The sequence below is a fragment of the Lynx canadensis genome, chromosome A3, assembly GCF_007474595.2.
Source record: "Lynx canadensis isolate LIC74 chromosome A3, mLynCan4.pri.v2, whole genome shotgun sequence".
Classification (NCBI taxonomy): domain Eukaryota; kingdom Metazoa; phylum Chordata; class Mammalia; order Carnivora; family Felidae; genus Lynx; species Lynx canadensis.
The window spans coordinates 37,251,506-37,274,711 of record NC_044305.1 but is presented as its reverse complement, the minus strand read 5'-3'; positions in this window follow the sequence as shown (position 1 = coordinate 37,274,711).

Sequence of the window (23,206 nt, the reverse complement as noted above, 5' to 3'; positions counted from 1 at the left end):
AAGTAAAACATACACATAAGAAAGCATGCAAATTATTAGTATTCAACTCAATGAATTTTCCCAATTTAAAAACATCCAGGTAACCAGCACTCAGACCCTCCCTCTTCCCAAAAGTTTACTTTATGCACCTTGTGAACACTACTGACCATTTCACCCAGGATAACACTATCCTTTATTCTGACAGCATTCATTTATTTTTGCCTGTTTTGAACTTTATGTAAGTGGAATCATGGTATGTATCTTTTGTGTCTTCTTTTGCTCAATGTTAAGTTTGTGAGCTCCATCCAGATTATTCAGTGTGGTTGTAAGTTGTTCTTTCTCATCATTGTATAGTATCCTGTGTGTGACTGTTTCAAAGTTTATTCATCCATATGATCATTGATGGGCATTTTTGTCCTTTCTAGTTTTTTTTCCTATTACAAACAGTGGTGCTCTGAATTTACTTATACATGTCTTTTGATGGCCACAGGTGCATATTGCTGTTGGACTTAAACATACATGTAGGATTGTTGGGTCAGAGGATATGCATATACTCTGCTCTGGTACACATCTCCCAACAGTGGTTGTATACATCTACAATCCCACCAGCATCATGTGAGTTGTCATTTCTCATCCTCACCAAAACTTCACGCTGTCTTTTCCATCTTACTCATTCTTTTAGGTATGGTATTTTGTCATCGAGATACTAGATTTCAATTTTAATTTTATTTCTTTTAAAGTTTTATTTATTTTGAGGGGGCAGGGAGAGGGAGGACGAGCTGGGGAGGGGCAGAGAGAAAGAGGGACAGAGGATCAGAAGCGGGCTCTGTGCTGACAGCAGAGGGTCCGATGCGAGACTCCATCTCTCAAATTGTAGGATCATGACCTGAGCCGAAGTCGGATGCTTAACCAAATGAGCCACCCAGGTGCCCCCTCAATTTTAATTTTAATAGTTGGAACCTGAGCCTCTTGGGATCACTAACCTGTAGGTTAAACACTGATTTTAACACTGAAATTTGCTTTGTTTTCCCGTGTCCCCAGCTACATAAATGCAGGGCCTGAACACACTTCACAACAACCCAATTATTTCCAACTGTCCATTTAGCCCAGAGGGACTTTCTTCTGGATTTTGTCTCTGACCACTCATTAGTGTTTGGTGCCCACAAGGTGTGTGGCAAGTGGTTTAACCAGTACCATGGATACCAAGCCCTTTAGGTAAGTGCTGTGTCTCTACCGAGAGGGATTTTGCCCAGCATGTCAGATGCCAGAAAGTTAAGTGAGGCTGAAGAGCATGTGCTACGTTCCATTCTGTTTTCCCTGTATGGGAGTACTATTCCACGTTCCACTAGAAAAGTCTTTGTTATCCGGTCTTCACAGCATTGTCTCTGCCTCTGCTTCTATCCCCTTACCTTGATCCAGTTGGCCAATCCCCATCCCAATCCCACATTCCAGCTCATGTCTCATGGCTTTCCTCTCTTTCTCTTCGGGGTCATTATACTTGATTGCTAGAGAGAGCTTGGAAAAAACATCCCCCCATTGACCTTTCTACACATCTCTTCATCTTTCCCATTTCTGACCCAGGAACTCACAAACAATTTCAATCTAACATAATCCCCTGCCTCCCATGAATGGGTGCCCTCATGACCAGTCACAACTGGTCTCCACATCACAGTTTAGCTTGGTCTTGGATAATGTGCTATAAAAATATTTTTTTTTTTTCATAAGAAAGACGCTTTGGAAGTCAGAAAATCATGAGCCATTCATGATAAAAAGAAGTATCTCTACACTCTCCCTGAGAAGTCACAGAACTACTCAGGGTGGATAGTCACTTAATCTTTCTAAGCCTCAGTTCCCTTCTCAATAAATTAGAGATCATTATAACCCAGAACCCTCCTCTCAAATACTTGTAATGATTTAAAATGTGATAAATAGCTTGCAAACACCTAAGTGCTTCACAAACTGTTCAGCGATGTATACATATAAGACATAATTATTGTGGACATTATTCTCTATTTTGTTTACATGTTGGCCCTAATCATTGGCATATGTTGGCCCTTAGCAGAATTCTGACTTGGCTTTCAATGCTTCTGGCCCTGATGAATGGAGTGGCCTTCTTTTTTTTTTTTTTTTTTTTTTTTAATGTTTATTATTTATTTTTGAGAGACAGAGTGCGAGCAGGGGAGGGTGAGAGAGAAAGACACACAGAATCCGAAGCAGGCTCCAGGCTCTGAACTGTCAGCATGGAGCCCGATGTGCAGCTCAAACTCATGAACCATAAGATCATGACCTGAGCCAAAATCGGAAGTTTAATTGACTGAGCCACCCAGGTGCCCCTGGCCTCGTTTTTTATTAAGCCTCCCAGAGGTTTCCATTACAATAGCCTATCCATTTTTAGGAAGTACCCAATGAATGAATGAATGAAGTTTTCAAGGAAATGACCAGTCAACCTTGTCCTTTCTTGCATTCAATCAAAATGAATTGAGTGTCTTCTCTGTGTACACCTCCCATGACTAGTCAGTAACAAGTACCAGGATGCAAATAAGAATAGAGACAGCTGCCTCCTTGGAGGAATTCACAGTTTAGGAGTAAGAAACCCTTCCAAATAAGTTTTATTACCGTGTGGGGAATACTGTATTGGGGGTTATGTGCCCGATGAGGTGAAGTCTTTTTAGAGAAGTGAGAGCCAGTTTCAGAGAAGGCCCTTGGATCTGAGAGGAATGAGTGGGAGTTGCCCAGGCCCACAGGCAAAAGGTACACATTCCAAGCCAAAGAAACAGTTTATGTAAAGAAAGAGTCTGAAAGAGATGGCATGTTTGGACACAGTCCAGTAATACTGGAATTTATAATAGGATCATAGGTGTAGTGGGAAATGAAGGTGGGCAGGTGTTAGAGCATTCCTGCAGGGCCTTTTATATTATCCCAAATATTTTAATTTTGTAGGGAGAGGATGGCACTGAAGAGTTTAAAGGGGAGTGATATATTCAGAATTTAGTATTAGAAAGACCACAGTGGCAGGGAGGACAATAAGGACGATATTGCAAGAGTCCAGGTGAGAGATGACCAGTCCCTGATCCTGGTCCGTAGAGGAAGGAATGAAGAGAAGGATGGAAATGACAGAAAATAACTAATGCTAATGGGATATTGTGATTGACTTGATGAGTGAAAGGGATATACCCACCTACAGTAGGAGCATGAAGAGTGTTCAGTCAGGCACTGTGTGAGTAAGTCAACAGATTGGCATTTACTGAGCCCTTACTTTGGGCAGATGAAGGAGCTAGTCACTGTGGTGTATCTATAAAGATGAGGAAGATATAGACCTCTGGCAATTAGTGACCAAATAGCTGTATTAAGTCACAGAATAGTAATAATTTTTTAAAAAAGCTTCTATCAAGGAAAGGTCAATGTGCTATGATACCCTCAAGATAAGGATGAATGACCCTGATTAGTCAGCTTTTATTTTAGGGAGCTGGCAATTATCATTCTAGGCTTGGATTGTTCATGTCTCTATTCTTTGCCATAATAGATTCTATTCCTTTAATGGGAAACCAGTAAATGTCTTTCATTCTCTCTTTCTAATGTTTGAAAATGAATAAGACTCAAAAAAGTTCTTTTAGGATCTTTACAGAAGTGGCTGAGCCAACACAGTGCCCATCTTTGCTAGGTGACGGTTGTTTTGAAGGACATGTAAGTAAATTCACTTGCTTATCTAAAACATATATTTTGAGAATTTTGTTGTTAGCCAAATCTGTCCTGAAGCAAATCATTTACAGTTAGAGTAGAAGAATATAACCCTTCTCAGAGGACATTGAAATGTGCCCACAAAATAACAGAGAGTGACTTCAGACAGATTATACACTTTTCTTAGAGAAAAGTGGCTTGGAATTAGTGGGGATGATAAATGAAAGCACTAGATTTCTTAGCTACAAAGAAGATCACACTGGCACCAAGTCTGATAAGTGCTTCCATTAGGACCGTGGAAAATTCAGTGGAAATCTATGTAACCCCTAAATGGTGCATTAACTCACACAGTGTTTCAGCATTAGGTTATCTATTTGGACAGGTAGTCCAAAAGAACTTAACAGAACAATATTAAGGAAAAAAATAATTTCCTGGAATAAAATGTCTGAAGAGAGTGATAAAATTATTTGCTGTCCCTTTCAAGTATAATGGATATGCTAATCATATCCATAATAAGTTTTCATTTCTTTTCCTCTAGTAATATAAATTTATAAGGAAGTTCAAGATTGATTTACTTTCTTGAGCAAAGGTAGGCAGGCAATATAAATGAATAAAGAAGGTGAGCTAGAGACTATTAAATTTGCCCCTTTGTAAAGGAACCTGCTACTTTTTCAGCCCTTTTCTATAGTTGCCATGTGGGAATGAGAGGTCTCAAGTTATCAGGCCTTCTGAGGATTCAGAAAAAAATTGGAAGTATGAACACTTCTATATTAAAGTTTTGTCAATTATTAAGAAACTACTATGCTAGCCAAGCTTCATAGATAGCAAGGACATCATTTCACAACAGAATAAACTATGAACTTATTGCTTAACTTTGCAGTTACTATTATATTAAAGTTTATAATTTAACGTTCTGATATTGAAATAAGTTTGAGGGGCGCCAGGCTGGCTTAGTTGGTGAAGCATGAAACTTGATCTTCAGGTTGTGAGTTCCAGCCCCATGTTGGGTGTGCAGATTACTTAAAAATAAAATCTTAAGAAAGAAAGAAAGAAAGAAAGAAAGAAAGAAAGAAAGAAAGAAAGAAAGAAAGGTTTGATTTCTTGCTTAGTTTTAACTTAATGCTGATTTTTTTCTCATGCCTGTTCATTTTGAGTGTTAATGTTTATATTTTTTATATAAAACCAATCCCTTAACCAATATTTGTTAATCCCTGATATAAAACCAATCCCTTAACCAATATTTGAAAATCCATTTTCTGGGGATTCCAATGTTAGAAGCATCTCTAGCCTGCAAAGATGTCCACACAAAGACCATTATGAATATCTAAACATCTGTGGCCAGAAGACCAATGAAAAGAGCAACAAAACAGACTCTAAAACATGTATTCTATCTGTGCAACCTCTGTTTTCTAGTCTTTGAAGATGGAGGTAACATTGTTATACAATGGTTAAAGTCTTTGGAGAACTCCAAAAAAGGCTCTTTGAATATGGCTATCTCTAAATTATCTGACCTAAGAAACGTATACTTCCTAATGTAAAATAGAAATTTGCCATGATTTCTTATTTTGCTACAATACAAATTGAATTCAGTAAAAAAAAATGCAACAGAGCATTTTACTTATTGGATTAGGAAAGATTAGGAAGATTGAAAATACCCATCTTTGATGTGAATTCTGAGTATGGGTTCTCTGTCCTGAAAGAGGAAGTATAAATTTGTGTAACTTTCAGAAACTCAGTTCAATAATGTTATCCAATTAAAAAATACAGACACCTACCCTTGCTTAGATTTAGCAATTCTACCTTGAAGAAGTGCAGTATAGACTGTTCATAATCATAAGGCAAAAGCTACAGTTTAAATGTTCTTTATAGGAGAATTATTGTACAAATGTTGCAACAGCCAGTCATTGGAATATTTCGCACTCACTAAATGCAAAATGGTATATATTTCTGTTTGTTGACATAAAAATAGTATATGTGAAGCAAAAAAGTAGGACTCAAAACATTTCCATTATGGTGCTACTTTTGTAAAAGTACATGTACTGATATGAAATAGAGAAGGAAAGAGAGAAAGAGGGAATTAATAAATGAGAAAAAGACAGGCACCCCTTGTATTGCATGGTGGTGTGGAACGGTACTACTGTGCAAGCTGTTACTGTTATATGTGTCTATAAAAATGAAAAAAATAGTAAGATTAATATGTATTTAATACACTAATATGAATTGTTAGAAACATTCGAGTTAAGTTGTTTTATTTTTTAATAAAAAATTATCAAGAGTGGTTTCAGTAGTGCTTGCCTTCTTCCTGTCATATAACTTACAGAGCAAACATCTTGTCTATGCCGTGGTGAATTGTCATACTCCTTTTTAAGTTTGGGTCATCTTCCAGCACTTTTCGTTTGCACTGATGAGGTCATGAAATATCTCTGAGAGGTTCTTTAATGGAGAGATTTCTGTTGACATCCCTTCCCCTGGAACATCATCATCCTTTCCTCAGAACTACTTTCCTCATTCATGTCTTTTGTTTGCCTTCACAGAATTCCTCTCCAATGGCAACAGTGTTAGTATCCTGAATATCAGCAATATTTACATTCTGTTCAAATTTCACCTTTAACATTAACGCTAAAGGGATTTTTTTTTTTTTTGGTGAACTTTCATTTTGTTGGACAATTTCCCCTTTTAGTTATTCATTTTTCTAAAATGTGACATGGGTTGATTCCTGGGAACCAAGGAGGCAACACATCTACAAGTTTTGCTGTCTATGAATAGAATAACAATGTGCAATGACCAATCACTGACAGACTTTGAAAGGAATCATGCTATTGGTCACCAATGGTGATGTAAATCTGTTATTTGTGACCAAAGAGCTAGAAGCAAAGTTTGCTCTTTATACAGTTACTCACAGCTAATATGACATAGAGACTGAAATTTGAAGCATTTTGTTGGGGCATTGAGTTATAACTGAACCATGGTAACAGAGTTTTACCTGTCAGCCCATGCAAACCAAGGACTGCATTGAAAAAGCTTGGAAGGACACGCAACAAAAAGTTAAGAATGAGTGGTGATCCCCAGGTCTTACATTTGCAGATGATTTTATTTTACTTGAAAAAAAAATGTGCTTAGGTGTATTCTAAGTTTTCCTGCAAGTAATCGTTATTTGTAAAATACAAAAATAAACATTATTGAAAAAAAATAATACTTTATACTCCTATAAAATCCCGTTAGGTTTTGATGCAAATCAAAATTAATTTGGTTCAGTTAACTTGAGGATAATTCAGTTAATAAAAAGTTTAAAAATTACTCTTTTAAGTTTCTTCCCTCTGAAACTGGTTTTAATTTGACTGAATACATTTGGTTGAATTAATTTGAGGCGAAAATATTACAATATTTAGTGTTTCTTTCTGAGAGTAGTGATTGATATGTCTCTCCATTTATCCTTGTCTGCTTTTATACCAGTTAGTCACATTTTATAGTGTTTTTCATAAAAGTCCTTCATATATTCTGTCCAGATGTATTTTTCCTATTAGTACTATGAACAGAAGTTTTCCTTCTTCACTAGATTTTTGAAATAGGGCAGCTATTGATTTTGTATATTTAATCTTTTAAGTTGTCATCTTGCTGAACTCTGTTGTCAATAAAATTTAGAACTAGCACAGATACATATTTATTAATGTCAGTCAACAATCATGATCTCTCATATGATGGGTGAACTTCCCATGTTGCATCATAAGGCTTATATTTCAATTGTGTGCAGTATCTTGTTCTTTTCCACTTAAGTATCCTTTCTCTCCTGCTCCATCACATTTTCTCTCCTCGCTGGAATTTTATTATTAAAACATCCTGTGATTGCACCTTAAAAATTTTATCTTAAAAATAAGATAAAATAAAATCCTTTTACATCTTATGTTCTCTCCAACTGCCATCCGATTTCTCTTATCTTCTTTAAATCAAAATTCATGAAAGGAATAGTCTCTATTTGCTGACTCTTTCCTTGTGCAGAAAAGAATTAATGTAGCAGGTCTGCTTTTAAAAGGCCTGCTTACAAGGGAGCTTGAATATTGCACCACTAATTTTTAAGAGTGGCTGACTCAAGAACCATAAAGATAGAATGTAATATCAGACCTGGAGATCATATTTTAAGTTGAGAAATACTAACAAGAAAAAAAAATGACATAATTCCTTTATAATTTTAAAATCTAGGTGGTGATGCATTGATTGAGTAATGATTAAATTTACTTTTACTGAGAAAAAATGAGTGGCTGACTGTGCCTAAACCATTTGCGTGAACAGTATGGCTTATGCCAAAATGGCTGCTCTGGGAGTCTGGAATTTTGGTATATGCCAGGCAGAGGCTGCCTACATGACCAGCCTCCAGTAAAAACCTTAGGGGTTGAGTCTCTCATGAATTTCTCAGGTTGGCACAGGTTCACTCATGTTGAACTTGGTGGGGGAATTAAATGCCTTCTGTGTAACTCCACTGGGAGAGTACCCTTGGAAGGCTATGCCTGATTTCTCCCAGACTTCACCCCTTACACCTTTTCCCTTTGCTGATTGTGTTTTCTGTTGCTATTGGAATAAATCTCAGATGTGAGTACAACTCTGTGCTGAGTTCTGTGAGTTCTCCCAGCAAATTGTCAAACCTAGGAGTGAGTGGCCTTCCTCACTTCCCATTCTCTTTTGAATCCCCTGCAGTAGGATTTTCATTCCAGTGTCTCCATGAGATCCACTGGTTGCAAAGTCTAAAGGTTATTTCTCTTAGCAGCTTTTGAATCAAGTCACTATTTTCTTCCTTTTGATGTTTTTATTTTTTTATAATGTGTATTTATTTTTGAGAGAAAGAGGCAGGGAAAGAGGGTGCAAGCTGGAGAGGGGCAGAGAGAGGGAGACACAGGATCCAAAGCAGACTTTTTGCCGTCAGCACAGAGCAGGATGTGGAACTTGAATTCATGAACCGTGAGATCATGACCTGAGCTGAAGTCAGACACTTAACCGAATGAGCCACCCAGGCGCCCCTATTTTCTTCCTTTTGAATTACTTCCTTTCCTTGGTTTCAAGGACAGCACATAGTCCTGGTTTTCCTCCCACTTCATTGGCATGTCTTTCTCATTCTCCTTTTCTGGCTGTTGCTCTGCTGTCTAAACTTTACATTGGAAGTGACTTTTAAAATCCTAGTAGTGTTGGCATGTTGGGGGTGAGTATCTAACTCTGATGGTTCATGGGAGAAAGAAGTTGGAGGCAGTGTAAAGGAAGAATAGACAATTCTTACAAAAAGTTTTACTCTGAAAGGAAACAAAACAGAAGTGCTACCTAGAGGAGAAATAAGGCCAAGAAAATGTTTTTAAATTGGGAGAAATTACACATTTTAATGCTGAAGAGAATGATTCAATAGAGAGGGGAGAAAGATAGGATCCATGGGAAAGAGTGGCAATTATGGGCACCCAGTGAACAAGCAGAGGGTTTACCTTAGGTAGGAGCAGGAGAAGCGTCATTAGTAATTACAGAAAGGAATGCAGGATACCTGGGCTCCTTTGCTTCTAGATTTGTCGATACGGTAGGAACTCAAAAGGGTGCTTCAGGGTCCTTCAACTTTGTCACTCAAAGAAGTGAGTTTATACGCGGGAGATTTGAGGAGCAAGGAGCCACTGGACGTAGAACAAGCTCTAGAACTTGGTGATGGATAAAACATGAGGAGTGAGAAGGAGAGAGAGAATCCTAAGTGGACTCCGTGCTGCTTAGCACAGAGCCTGAGTCAGGGCTCCATCTTATGAGTCAGAGGCTTAACCCACTAAGCCACTCAGGTCTGTCTTTTAATGAGCCTGTGCCCTGAGCTGTGAACTTCACAAGTGCCCCTCAGTTCCCTCCCCCCCCCCCCCACCTCTCGATGAGACAGGAGGGCCAGAGTGGATTGGAGATGGGTATTTCCCTTCCTGCAGGGCCAGTTAGGCTCTGATGAAGCTCGAAAAGATTAGGCTGTGGTTGAATAATTTCTCCTGAGGGCAGAACAGGATGATCTGGTGTATTTCAAAACAGGGCTACTTTTTCCCTCCCCCTGGGAGCCCCAGGGGATTTTTCTCCTGTCTTCACTGTGAGAACATGTTACTCCAGGAAGTAAAACTCTTAAAAATGTGGTTACTACCCCCCACCCAAAAAAAACCCGTATCCCTGAAGTTCTTAACTCTCAGTTTTATCCCCACTGAGCCTCTAACAACTCATCAATTACAATTGAAGTTTTCCTATCCCTGAACTGGTTAGAGGTTTCTACTCCTGTACGTTGTGATTCATTCTGCCTATCCGTATCTTCAGTATTGAGGGCAGCAGTTTGCCCTATGACCTCAATTCTCTGGTGGATCTAAGAAGAGTTGTTGATTTTCAGTTTGTTCGACTTTTTACTTACTGTCAGGACAAAGCAATGACTTCCAAGCTCCTTACATTCCAGACTGGAAACTAGACTCTCTTATTTTGTCAATGTAGAGAAATCAGTAAGTAAGTAAATTAATAAATAAATAAGTAAACAAATTTTTTCAGCTAACCTCACATTCATAAGTTATATCTAACTTGGTCATGATGTATTGTCTTTTCTATACTCTGCTCAATGCAGTTTGCTAAAATTTTCTTTCAGATTTTCATACATATTTTCGTGAGTGAACATGTGCTTTAAATTTCTGTTTCCTCAGCTTCTTGTTTAGTTTTTGTAACATGATTATACTCACCTCATGAAATGTTAGGGAATATTCTTCCTTTTGCTGTTTTTTAGAAGAGTTTGAATGTTTAAATTATTTCTTCAAATGTGTTTTAGAACTTGCCCACTAATCTGTCAGGATTTGAGAATTTCTTTGTGGAGAAGCTTTGAAAAAAATTTGTTAATGTTTATTTACTTTTGAGAGAGAGAGAGAGAGTGCTAGTGGGGAGAGGCAGAGAGAGAGAGAGACAGAGAGACAGAATTGGAAGCAAGCTTCCGGCTCTGAACTACCAGTACAGAGCCCCAAGTGGGGCTCAAACTCATGGACCATGAGATCATGACCTGAGCCAAAGTCGGACACTTAACCAACTGAGCCCGCCAGGTGCCCCTGAGGAGAAGCTTTTAGGTGCTGATTCCTTATCTTTATTGGTCATAGGGCCACTCAGATTTCTGTTGCTCCTGAGTCAGTGTTGATGCATCATTATTTGGGGAATTGTTTAACTTAAAAAATTTTGAGCATAGCGTTCTCTTATGTTCTTATTGAAAAAACTGTAATAGCCAGAGTTATATCTCCTTCTTTGTCTTTAGGCTTATTTCTAACTTTTTTCTAATTCTTTGAAGTCTAAAGTAAAAGTAAATTCCTTCAGACAGTATCTGTTTCTGCCTATGCTAAGTGCTTGGGAACTATGGAACAGGGACAATTTCTGTGGTAGAAACAAGCTAATTGTCCACAAAAATATTTTCTTTCTCATCCCAGGGGTGTAGCTAGATTCTGTTTCCCAGCTGTCCTTGGAGTTGGGTATGGCCTTGAGCCTCAGTTTTTGCCACTGGAATATGAGTGGGGGAGTCATGCATCCATTTCCAAATCTGGCCAATAAACACCTTGCCGCTGAATGAACACCCATTTCAACTACCTATTTCTGGATCACAATTAACCCCCAAGACCTACTGCTTTAAGGCAACAACCATCTTGGGGAGCCTTGGTGGCTCAGTTGGTTAAGCATCCAACTTCAGCTCAGGTCATGATCTCATGGTGCTGACAGCTCAGAGCCTGGAGCCTGCTTCGGATTCTGTGTCTCTTTCTCTCTCTGCCCCTCCCCTGCTCATGCTGTGTCTCTCTCTGTCTCTCAAAAATAAGTAAACGTTTAAAAATGTTTAAAAAAATCTTAACAACCATCTTATTACTTCTCATGAGCTTGTCTGTTGACTGGACAGTATTTTGCTAGTTTTGGCTAGGCTTGGTTATGTGGCTACATTAAGCTGTGCACTTGCTTGGGCTAGAAAGCCCACAATGGTCTCTATCACACATCAGAAGCCTCGTCACTCACTGTCAGCTGGGGTGCCATGATTTTGCCCTCTGTGGCCTGTGTCTCCATGTGATGTTCAAATTTTTATGGCCTTTATGTGGCCTCTCTTTCCAGCAGGATTTCCTGGACATCCTTTTAACATGGCAGTTGGGAAAAGAGAGAAAATGTGGATGCTGCCAGCCCTCTTAAGGCTTGAGCTCAGAAGCCTTGGAATGTTGCTTTCACTGCGTTTTGATGGCCAACACATGTCTTAAGTCCAGCTCAGATTCAAAGGTGGACAAGTGGATTCCAACTGTTCTTGGGAGGAGCTCCAACGTCACAGTGTGAAGGGGCAAAGGCAAAAGGAGACATAATTCATTGGGGACCATTTTTAACATTCTACCATATCACCCCTGAACATTCCCACACAGGATCCTCTCCCACTTCTCTTGACAGGTAGATGCAGATGTTCAGGGAGCCCTGTTAAGCCATGTGACGAAGACAGAGGCGCCTCTGTTGGAGAGCTCCTCACCTCCAGCTCCCATTCTCTGGCAATTGGACATGATATAAATAAGAAATGAAGTGGGTTGTAGTAAACCACTTGTATCTCAGGGTTCATTACAGCAGCTAATCTTACCCTAAAAGTAGAACTATAAGCTAATTTTTCAGCATGGGGTTTTTCAGACCATATAGGTAATGTGAGTTGGATTGCAAATCTTTGCAAGGAACATTTTGTGACTCTAGTCTCTCAAGTGATGTCTTTTCTTTTCTACCCAATGCCAGGGTCTGAGATCATCAACTTTCCTTCTTGGTCCATGTGATGTGAAGCATGGGAAGATTTGGAGGAGGTAGGCAGCAAGGACAGTTTTTTCTTCATTTATCTTTACTTTGAGAGTAGCCCTTTGTGAACCCTGTTTAATGTGGGTGAGCTCTGGCATCTCTTGATCCCAGCCAACCCTGTCCCAAAACAGGCTGTGAAAACTGCCAACTCTCAAATGGACTTGCAAATGCCCTTAGCTTCAAGCTGGCCGTGACTCTCTGCTGGCCTGTCTGGATTTCTGCTCTCACTCAATGTTTGGCCTCTGAGAATTCTACATTTTCTGTCCCACTCATGCTTACATTTAAAAATATGTTATTTATATTTTAGCTAGTATTTTAAATTGTTTTCAGTAAGAAGGTCAGTGTGGTTTTGTGAATTTCAATACTGCCAGAAGAAGAAGAAGGCATTTGTTTTTAGAGGAATTTAAATTTATGCTGAACTTATGTGTTTCTCACGATTTCCACAGATATCTCATTCTGCTTTTATGCATTTCCTATTCACATCTGCTTTTTTAACTGGACAGTAGCACCAAGTGTGCTCCAAGAAATGTCCTGATGGTATTTCCTTCAACTCACTGTGATCTCTGGTGGCTAGTTTATATCCCAGAACCACTAGTAAAATCAAAATGGACACCACCCCCACCTTTCTCTGCACACAGGGACTTGTTGAACAAACATTCTTGCCTTCAAGTCCTGCTTTCCAGAGTTAAGTAATATTTGTTTCATTCCACTGGACTCTTCTCTATTTCCTAGGTAGTCTGCTGTGAATTTTAGGTTTAGCATTCTCAGCATTAAATGTATGTCTTAGTCTGAGAACTCCCAGAAGCAGACCCTGAGACAAGGATTCAAAGACAAGCAATTATTTGGGAGGCGATCCCAGAAAGCTGGATCATCCATACAACCAAAACTCTGTATTATGAAAATATGTCAGTGTGAGTGTCCAGGAAGTAGAGAACATAGTCAGTAAGAATTGGGTTATACATTATTGTAAGATATATGCCAATGACAGAAGATTAAATGAATAGCACCCTATTTTATAATCACCAAAGTAGCAGAAATGATGATAGTGATGATGATGATGATTAACACATCTTGAGCATTTTCCATTCACTTTTCACTAAATTTAATTAATCCTCAAAAAATCCATTGAGGTGGGAAGCTTATTTTATTCCTATTTTTCAGACTGACACACTAAGGCATGGATAGATTACTTAGCTGCCTAATGTCACACAACTCTAAACAGTGGAGCTAAATTTGAACCCAGACTCTCTGAAGAAGTCCATGCTCCTAAGTATTATGCTACATATCACCTCTCAGATTTATTCTAGAAATGTACATCCACTGTAGAAAATTTGGAAAACATGGAAAGGCAGAAAGGAAAAAAGTAAAATTGCAAACAGTTGTTTCATTCCAAACCATGATCCTAGCAGAACTTGTGGAATTTATTGAGGTAGGAATTTTCAATCCCTGCTTTCAAAAGCTGAAAGAGCTCAGAGTCTCATAAATGAGGAAAGCTATTCAAGGAACTGTGGCAAAAAGAAACGAAGCAGGGAGGGAAGGGGAAAAGACAGAGGAAGAACCAGGATGTAAACCAGATTTTTCTTCATCCAAAGCACTTTACTGTAATACTCCAGTTGGAATAAGGGATTTATTTCAGGAACACGTTTTGAGATCTAAGGACAGTTCTGTTGGAGTGTGTGGGTGTCTGTTTAGTTGTAAGAGCTCATAAATCTTTGAATCTGCACATGGAGTGTGTGGGATTTTTGTTCTAGTCGTTCCTCCAAGGTCCCACATTATGGAAGCTAGCATTTACTTTTAACTTTATACCTTTGAACTGGACACCTAAGTGACTGTAAACTCTCCCATAGCCATTTAACAATCTCTTTCTCTTTGAGGCTGACTCCATATTTAAAATAGACTCAAAATAATACTCAGGTCATTTTTCTGCTAATAAAAGGAATATGATCTCAGTGATCAAGATAAAATGAAGGTACATTATGCAATTTTAAAAGGAAGTGATTTGCTTTTTTTTATTTTAAGCACTGATGTAGAAAGATAGGTAGAAGGAAGAAATCATTGAAGGAAATTAAATTAGGGATCAAGGAACAGCAGGCTAACAACAACCAGCTTAATTATAATAATTATAAAGGCTCATTGTAGGATGATTTTCAGGTATCATTCATTGGCTCACAACAGATCTGACCTGGTACATCCTAAGTAAGCCGCTTCGTTAGTGATCAATCCGAACTCTTGAGGACTGCCAGAAGAGCATCAGCAATCTGTTATTAGTGGGGAAAAATATAAATTATTTTGAGCTGTGGAGTATGTGGTTGTCACTGAGCACACCATTATTAGATATTTTTGAGAGAATTGGACAAACGGCACAATTAGGAGGAGGAAACCTTCTAATTTAGGAAAACCTCAAGATGGAGTTTTCATTTTGTACACAGCCTAATAATTAAAGCTTGATATATATTCTTTATTTTTGTGCGTGCGTTTTGATTTCTGACTGTGGCTGGTGGTTACTGTCTTTGGCCCAGATTAACTTTTTCCTCCTGTGAATAAACATGAATTATCTGTAAGGAACCTTAGCCTTAAAATGGCTTGCGGTTGTTAACTCATCAATTCCTAAGGCATAATTTTGAGCTTTTCCACAAAGTGGGTTCAGTTTTGTACATGTTTTTAATTTATTAATACCTTGCCATTTTATGAATAAAGATTTGGTACAATAACAGTAGCTCAGATGGTTAGGACAGTGCTACTTAAAGTGTGGGGCCTAAACAGGCAGCATCAGAAATTGGGTGTTTGTTAGAAATGCAGCTACTCAGGCCTTAGCCAGATCAATAGATCAGAATCTCTGGCAGGTGGGACCCATTTTCCAATTGTGTTAAATAAGATTTCCAGGTGCTTCTTATGTGCAACAAATATTTGAGATGGAAGGAGGTTATTTCTGGGGTCAGCAAACTTTTTCCTGTAAAGGGCTGGATCATTGATCGTTAATACTTTAGGCTTTGTGGGTAGCATGAGCTGTTATAACTCCACATATCTGCCACAGTGAAGCAGAAGCAGCCATAGACATATGAGTGTGGGTGTGTTCCAATAAAATGATATTTATGAAAAGACACGATGGGCCAGATTTGGCCCATGGGCCATAGTTTGCTAATCCCTGGGTTAGGACATGGAGTGCTAGTTCTTTCAGGGTTTAGTGTTATGTCTGGAAGTTAGGAGACAGAAGGAAGGAGAGCTAATCCTTAATAAATGACTACTATGTATGTATTTACCCCCAACAACCTATGGCTGCCATGTCCAGCCACAGAGCATATATATATACTGGAGAGCAGCAGTTGGTGACAGTTGGAATTGAGCAGTACACAACCTGGACAGCCTCATGTGGGGGTGCTAGGTTTGCATCATTATCTTCATTGTACAGATAAAGAAACTTGCCCAAAGATATGCTACTAGTCTGTGTTAGCACCAGGATTAAACCTTTTGATGCAGAGGCTGTGCTCTGCCCACTGACTGTCCTGAAAACAGGTAATATAGTTGACCCTAGCTGTAGGCTGTATTTCCTTTCAAAAAGCATGGAAACAAAAACCTGCCACTGGATATTGGAAGACTGAGAAAGAGACTGTGTGTATAAATGAGTGACTCAAGGAAATATCTTTGACAATAAATTAAAAACAACAACAAAAAGATTACTTTGGAACAACATAGCAATTAGTATTGTGGCAGATTGGGAATAAATTCTGTATCAGTTAGCTATCAATATGTAACAGACCACCTCAAACTCAGTGGCTGAAAATAATAAGAATTTATTATTGTATTTCTCGTCTTGGCTCAGCTCACTCATGCATCTTTAGTTAGCCTGGGGTTGGACAGCAACTCTGCTGGTCTTTGCTGCACTTTGAGAGTCAGCAGACTGTGGGCTCATCTAGGATGGTTTCAGCAGGGGCAAATGGACTCTCTTCCATGCAGTCATTCGTTCTCTCACAGGTTAATGTGGGCTTTTTCTCATGGTGATGGCAAGGTCTCAACAGAGATAGTGGGCAGGGGTGTTCAAAGCCTTTTGAGGCTAGGCTTACAGATGACACTCCACAAGCACACCATAATCAGGACTGAATCTCCTCCCACCAAAAGATGGGGTCATTTCTTAACTTCTTGAGTTTTGTCTATCCTCGTGATTTCCTTTGGACAATAGATTGCAAAAGTGACGGTGAACTAGTCCAGCAGCTGTGCCCAAGCTGGCCAGCTAGAGGTTAGACGCCATATGGAGCAGACACAAGCTATCCTAGAGTACCCAGCCCCTCACCCACCCAGAGGTGACCAGAGATGTGTAGGTGAGCCTAGCGAGGCCAGAAGAACCACCCAGCTGAGCCCAGCCCAAACTGTCAAACTGTCAAACCGTAGAATTCTGAGCTAACCACAAAGTTTAGGAGGTTTTTTTTTTTTAAATGTTTATTTATTTATCTTTGGTGGGGAGGGGCAAAGAGAGAGGGAAACTGAGAATCTGAAGCAGGTTCCATGCTGTCAGTGCAAAGCCTGATGCGGGGCTTAAACCCTGGAACCACGAGATCATGACGTGAGCCAAAGCTGGATGCTCAACCAACTGAGCCACTCAGTGCCCCTAGGAGGGTTTTTTTTTTTTTTTGGGGGGGGGGGTGTTTTTTGCCACGAAAAGGAACTTATATAGGTGTCATACATGCAAAATGACCACTATTTATTCTGTATCCCTTTGTGGTGAGGTGAGTAGTATTTAATCTTTGATTCCATTTGGAACTTCAAAACGTTGTCTAAATCTCAGTGTAGATCCTGTAGTTTGTCTATGGCTACTATTAATTTGATAAACATCTCTGGAGTAGTGCTAAGAAGGCTTCAAGACATAATTCTTATTTGCAAGAAATCTGTAGTCCTGTGGGTGAGATAGCTGTAAATAGATTCATGGTAATCCAGTATGATCCATGTTGACCTTAGAGCTAAGGAGTCAAAAGCTGTCAAAGAAGAGAGCGATGTTCCTGGGTTGGAGAAATTGAGGGTGGCTTTCCAGAGCTATTTCCTGTGTAAGGGGAATGAGATTCCAAATAGAGTCACCACATGCAGAGGTGACTAGATTCTAAAAAACCTGATGGGTTTAGAGAATATTAAGGCTGCAATCTAGGAAATTCAGGAACCTCTCCAAGCTCCTAGGTTCTGAGACACTGCCTTTTCCCTCTCTGTATGCCAGCCTTCAGGGTAGCAACTGCATTTTTCAGGTATAAATGATCTAGATTGCCCCCTCCTTAGAAGTGACATTGTCCCCTTTGTGATCTGAGTAAAAATTCTTTTTATTGAATCTTTTCTGAAAATACTTAGTGTGGATTCTCTTTTCCTAACCATATATTGATTGATTCAAATTTTAAGGGAAATAATTCTGAGATTTACAGGATAACAGAGAGGAGACTTTGAAGAGGATTGGATGGGGAGAGTGAGACACTGGAAAAAATGGAGACCAGGTCACTACTGCAGTTTTGTCCAGGTTCGAGTTATAGAGAATCTGAACTAAAGCAGGGGCCATGGGGGAGAGAGATCATATATTTACTCAGGCACCAAATAAAGGAGTCATCCTGGATTCTCCCTTTTCTCTCTCTCTGTACCTCCACCTACCTACCCAAGAACACACAGAGACAGCAATTCCATTAGCGAGTACTCTGAGTTCTCCATGTAGAAATGTTCTAAATCTGGCAATGTTTCACTACCTATGCTGCAGAAATCTGAGTCTAAGCCAATAACATTCCTAGCCTTGATGATAGTAATAGGCTCCAGCTTTCTCCTGTTCTCACATTTACTTCACAGATAAGGCAAATCCATAGAAATCAAGGGTAGATTAGAGGTTGTTTTACCCAGAGAGCAGCCAGAGTCATTCTTGACAAAACATAATACAGACCATCTTGCACCCTGCTCAAAGCTAAAAGATCCCCTGGTGATAGAGCTAAAAAGGAAGGTTGTCCATGAACTGATGCTGCCTACTTCCCTTGGTGTTATTTTACACTTCTGTCCCCCTTAATATTCGTCCTTCATCCAGACTGGGTTTCCTGTTTCTGAACTCACTAAAGAGTGTCCTCCTCTGAGCTTTGTGCTGGCTGTTCCCTCGGCCCAGAGCTCTTCTACTGGCTGCCCCAGGACTGCCTCTCTTCCACATTCTGGTCTCAGTTCAGACACCACTCTGTTCAGAGAGGCCCTTCTTCTCTTTCCTTCCTGAGGCATGTTCCATCACATGGCTTTACTCATCATGTTCCGTCACACGACTTGTTTCATTTCCTTCATAGCATTTATTATCTCCCTCCTTTCTCTTTCTTTGTGTCTCTCTCTTTCCTCTGCTGTAGCTTATTTTTTGGCTTCCCTAACAATAATGTAATCTGCACATAACACAGAAGTAAGGACCTAGTAGACACTCAATGACCAGTTTTTGGAGGGATGAATGAAGAACTTCTGAGGTCAATTCTATAGGCTGTGGCAACTGTTTGAGTGTGGGAGAATGGAGAAATGGAAGGATGGAGGGTAACTCCTAGATTTCTTGTTAAAGGCAGGCTATGCGGTGGATGACAGGGCTATCAGCCAGGTCAGGACTATCCTCAGAAGAGTGCATTTTGGAGGGAAAGTATTGAAGTTGATTTGGGACTCTGAGAGTCTTATATGCTTCAGGATACTTGAGAAGAGGTCTGCACAGTCAAAATTTGGGTCTGAAACTCAGGAAAGAGGGGAGGGCTGGAGGCAGAGCCTTAGTCATCATCATTACAGATAAACATTTCTGCAAATATTATAATTTGGCAACCCTTGGTAACATATATGCTTATAAACATTTGAAGTATAAATATATTTATAGATATAAATAAGTGTTTATATGTAAACATGTGTTTCATAAATGTAAACGTAAAAAAGCTTCATGTTCTAGGACAGTGGCAAATGGTGAAGGCCAGATAGATGGAACAAAAGATGGGATTTATTAATTTTAGAGGGGCTTAGAATCATTTGGACGCATTTTAGAAGCATATTACTTTGAAGCCACTTCTGGGATATATTTATGCCAGACTTCTGATATTTGGTATTATAATAAGCAGTTTGTGTTTTTGTTCCTTTGGTTTTATGTCCATTTCTTGGTCCTTCTGAGAGTCTGCTGTCTCAGGCAGGGGTAGTAGAGTGAGATTAGTTTAGCCATCCCCCTCTTCTCTGCTGGTTTTCCTGCCAAATGAATCTCACCAAATTATATGTAAATTGATGGAAAGTCCAAAGTGAAATATGTATAAATGTTTTATTTGAATGCTCTCCTGGTGGAGAAAAAAGGGCTCTACTTTATGCCCTTGAGTATTAGGGAAAGAGACCTACTTTATTTCACTGGAGAGGACACTGAAATTTGTAACACATAACCACATCTATCATTAGGTAGAACACTTTATGACAGGTCTTTACTGTATTTTGATATTTCCAATGTAACCTAAGTTTCTTCCTGAGAAACTTGTTGCAAGAAGGTACCACCTGGCAGGTGTAAACAAACAGGTAAGGGCCTGTTAGCTTGTGCAGATTCTGTGTCAGCAGGATGCTTTCTTAATGTTCGAACGTGACTAACTTTTTCAAGTACACTGAATTTTTTCTGAGATATGTTTTAAAAATATCTCATTTTCTACATTTAATTCAGCAAATCTTTATTATCTATGTTAAACAGTGCATAAGTATGGCAGGGGGTAGAAAGGGAAGTGACATCAGACTGCAGACTCCCAGACAGAATACAAGTGTTTGAGTCACCACAATATAAGCTATACTATGAACTCATTAAACCGCACTTGTTTTATCTCCATGAAAGTTGGATTCATCCAACAATCCTACAAGTATTATTATTCAGAAAAGGAAGGAGGAAGGGATAACATTGCAGATAAGGGCACAGACTCCAGAGCCAGATTTCCTAGGTATGAAATTTTGGGTATTCATCAAAGTAAGTGATACTAGCTGCTGTAACAAAGGACCCTGAAATCCCAGTGATTTAACACCATGCCACTTAACTCACATGCCACTGTCCAGTGTGAATCAGGAGGACCTACTGGCCTCTCCTGCAGGAGGTGACCCAGAGGTTTAGGGTTTTTTATGGGATGGCTCTGCCATCTTGACGTCATTCGCTTCTAGCCAAAGAGAGAGACTGAGCATAGAAAACCATGCCATACATTACAGGGGCCCAGGCCAAAAATGTGACTGTCACACTTTTGACCACTTTCCATAGGCCGGAAGCAGTCACATGGCCTCACTTTTGTGTAGGGCAGTCTTCCTGTGGCACTGGAAGGAAAATTAAACAGCTTAACAAACACATAGCATCATCTTTGCCATTCCAGGCTTTATAATTTAGTAGTTATAAACTCTCTATGTGTCAATTTCCTCATTTGTAAAATGGAGGTAGTAATAGTATGGACCTCAAAGGGTTTTTAACGAAAGATTGAGTCAACATACGTAAAGTGCTTAGTACTGTGCCTGGTACATAGTAAACATGATTGAAGTAAGTTAGCTATTCCTACTTTGCGTGTAAGGAAAATTACCATAAGGAGGGTATAAAAGGCTATAGGATTTCAGAGTAGGAAGAAACCATTTTTATTCGAGGGGGAACTGTGGTTGGCAGAATAGCCCCCCAAAGACGTCCATACTTTAAACCATGTAAGCTATGAATATGTTATATTACGTGGCAAAACAGACTGCAGATGTGATTAACATTATGGATTTTGAGATGGGTAGTTACACTGGATTATCTGGGTGGGCTCAGTCTAATCAAGTGATCTTTAAGAGCAGAGAACTTCAGTTGGAGGCAGTAGCAGAGATGTGACAGAAGGGGAAATTAAAGAGAATCAAAGCTCAAGAAGGACTGCCTATGATGATAGAGGGGACCAGGGACTACTATGACCATAAAGAATTGAATTCTGCCAACAGCTCGAAAGAGTTTTAGGATAGATTTTTCCCCAGAGAGCTTCCTGGTAAAAGCACAGATGGTCAACACCTGAATTTGCCCTTGTGAATCCTCAGCAGAGGACCCAAGCAAGGCTGCCTAGATTTCTAACCTATAGAACAGTGAGATAAACTGTGTGTTGTTTAAAGCCATTAGTTGGTGGTGGCAATTTATTATGGCAGCAATAGGAAACTAATAAAAAGGAGGATCAATAAAGTGTTCATAACAGAAAAGGCACTTGATACGGATTTGATTGACAGGCAGAACTTTGTTACTTGGATTAAATGAGAGGACATTTAAGATGGAAGGAACAGCTCTGAGCTAAGGAGGGAGGTAAGAAAGTGGGTAGGAGTTTGTCAGAGGAGAGTTGCATACAATATCAGGGTTTAATGACTGATAGACTGGAGTCACAATGTGGAGGCCTTTAAACTTCATGCTGAGGAGTTTATCCTTACTTCCACAGCAAATAAGGAATGACTGCTGGATTTTGATTGGAGAAATGATGCAATCAGGGACGTACATTGGGAGGTCATCTGACAGTAGGCTAAATGGGAAGAGTCACAAGCCAAGATGGTGATTAGAAGTGCTTACACTATTGGTGATGAACTAAAATGGTAGCTTTGAGAATGGAAAGGTGGCCACCCAAGTGAGACTCTCTTGAGTCAAGCTGTCTAGCAGCAGACATTGAGATGAGGGTCCATGGGAAGTAATTTCCCAAGGCACTACTCTAAAGAGAAACCAGTAAGGGGGTGAAGGAAGCAGCAAAGGGAAGGAGGAGAGACTAAACAAGACTGAGCTTTCAGGGCAAGTCCCAGCCTCAGCCTGATCCCACAAGGAGCTCTGGAGCATAAACCCCATCTCAGAGTTTGTTTTGTTTGAAGGCAAGGGGACTGGGCTTTCATATTTCTGCACTAGTCACTCATTGGCTATAGACCACCCTAGAGTGATATAAATTCCTAAGCATCAAGAGTACAGAGTTCCAATACAGGGAAGCTCTCCAAAGAACACCTCAGGTATTGGGAACAAAACAACACAAACTGGTACAGAGAACTGATAAAATGGGCACAGAGAAATGATAAAAGAAAGCCAGTGGATCTGAGCACTCACCAACAGCATCAGTGATGGAGACAGTGCAACTTGAGGACAGGGCAGTTGAGATATGCTGGCAAGCAGGATGAAGAGAAGTGAGGGCAATACCAGTTGGGAAAATAGTGGTACCAGGAATAGGAATGGAAATATCTGGAAGGAAAATGGTCAAGTGAGAAAAATGGAAGATGGTAGCATCAGTTTTGGACATAGAATGTACAAAACCATATTTTTCATAAACCCATTATTTAGAGTATACCAGAGGCTCAGCTCAGTTTCCAAGTGGTGCAAAGACCCTAAAACTTTGCAAATTATATGAACTCAAGGCTCCTGTAACTGTTTCCTACCTCAATGCATTGATTTCATGTTACAAAAAATGTCTACCTAATTTTCATGCATGACGGTGATCAAAACAAAGCATTATTAAATGCTTATACTTACTCTTAGGAAATATATAATTGGATGCCATTATTTTATTGCTACTACTGATAAAAGTTGAACTAGATATTGATCACAGTATATTGTTCAAGTTTAACAGGAATGAATGAGAAACTTTTTGCATTTTCTCTGGCCTCCAGGGTTAGTCTAAATGAAAAAAACAACTGCTGTTGGTTAGAATATACACAAGAGCAAACTGGAGCAAGCAAACTAAATTGTGACAGATGAGGGAATGGACCAGGCACTTGGAGAAAATAATGAACAAGTATTTCCTAATCTAACATAATT